Raw genomic sequence first — 1,796 nt, 5'->3', positions numbered from 1 at the left:
ATTATATGTTTAAAGCTCTCTTATCATTCCTGACACTTCAAAAAGTGGATATTATCTCAAGTTGGCACTTAGTTTAATCAGCACAAGCATTGCTTTGTTTTTTCTCTTGTTGATCCTTAAAGACTTCCATTTGTCTCTCCCATATGGCAAAAATGGGTACATATTTTGTGAGCATCTGCAAGGCAATATTTAATGTCCTCAAATTCCTAAGAAATTATGTTCCAGCTGACACATGTTCTCCCAGTGTAGTGAAAATGTGGACTGTCAGAATGCCTGAATAGAATACTAATCAATTGTCAGTTTACTGAGGCTCTGTAATTTACTTTAGACAAAACTGCATTTTAACTAATTTACTTGATCATTCAATGTGTTTTGTTGATAACTTTTTTTTTTTTGCTTGATCCAAATGTTCATTAAAAAATGGAATCAGGATAAAGGTTGATACACAAAAGTGTTGTGATATTGCCTATACTGCCATCAGCTTCACGTTTTTATGCTCTGTTCATACCACCTGTGGCTCTAAATTTAAGGGTATTACAACATAGAAATTTTGGAAGCTAACACTCAATCTCCTGATGCTTTTTGTATAAAACATTTTTAACATTTCTTTGGCGTTATCTTAGGAGTCAGATCGCAGACCACATAAGGAAAGAGATACCATTGCTTCAAAATTTCAAACCCAAACTACCTGGCCAGTTATCAAACTCATTATTCAGTCACATTACCTCTCTGTAAAAACTTCATTGCTTCCAAAATTTAAATATAGCATTAAAGGGCACATGTGTTTTCACTATTGAGAGGATTTAAACAGGTATGCCACAGGAGCCAACACTCATTTATTATTTTTTTGAACATTTTATTTATTGACTAGAGGCTTGGTGCATGACATTTGAGCACTGGCGGGGGGGGAGGGGTTGTCTTTCAGCCCAGCCTGCACTCTCTTGCAGTCTGAGACCCCTCAGGGTCCTGTTAGAGGTGAAAGAGGCTCCACCACCACCACTGGGCTCACCCAGCTGTGAGCCCAGCTTCTGGCTGAGCAGTGCCCCCCCCCCCCCCCATGGGAGCACACTGACCACCAGGGGATAGCTCCTGTGTTGAGCACCCTGCCCCCTGGTGGTCAGTGTGCATCATAGCGACCAGTCGTTCTGCTGTTTGGGTCAATTTGCATATTAGGGTTTTATTATATAGGATTTTTAGAGAAAGAGGTTAGAAGGAGAGAAACATCGATTTGTTGTTACACTTATTTATGCATTCATTGGTTGATTCTTCTTTGTACCCTGAACCATCAACCTTGGCATATTGGGACAATGCTCTAACCAACTGAGCTACCCAGCCAGGATCTAGCACTCATTTTGATGTATATTTTCTTTCTTCTTTTTTTTTTTAATGTGCCTCAGGCATGAAACAGCTCTGGCCACCAAGACAGCCATCAAGCTAGGATGAACTAAGGACTGTATGTCTGCTCTGCCCCTGACTGATATAAGAGCAACACCACCAGTCAGGTGTCTCTCCTTGCCCATTGCCAGGGGGTTCGATGTATATTTTCTTAAATGCTTTTTACAAAATCGGTTGCATACCTTTAAAATCACATATTTTCTATATGAGGATGAGTATTATCAAATGATATTTTCTCTGGGAAGTTTTCTAAATAGTGCAGCAATTACTAAACATTGCTCTTAGAATCTCATTTTTCTAGACTAAAGGGAATTATTTTTTCAATAAAGAGCTAGATAGTGAATATTTTAGGTTCCGTTAGCTATAGTATCTACTGCACTACTCAGTTCTACCATGGTAAT

The 1,796-nt window shown here is 39.0% G+C and overlaps 1 pseudogene; it reads right to left on the bottom strand.

Annotated features, from left to right (window-relative positions):
- Positions 1 to 1,384: 1,384 nt before the first annotated feature.
- Positions 1,385 to 1,531, bottom strand: LOC138999044 (small nucleolar RNA SNORA48; annotated as a pseudogene).
- Between the last annotated feature and the right edge of the window lie 265 nt (positions 1,532 to 1,796).

The sequence above is a fragment of the Myotis yumanensis genome, unplaced genomic scaffold, assembly GCF_028538775.1.
Source record: "Myotis yumanensis isolate MYYU_CA2020_CCGP unplaced genomic scaffold, mMyoYum1.0.hap1 SCAF_21, whole genome shotgun sequence".
In the NCBI taxonomy this organism is placed as follows: domain Eukaryota; kingdom Metazoa; phylum Chordata; class Mammalia; order Chiroptera; family Vespertilionidae; genus Myotis; species Myotis yumanensis.
Note: the sequence above shows the minus strand (reverse complement) of the source record. Positions and strands in the feature narration are given on the sequence as shown.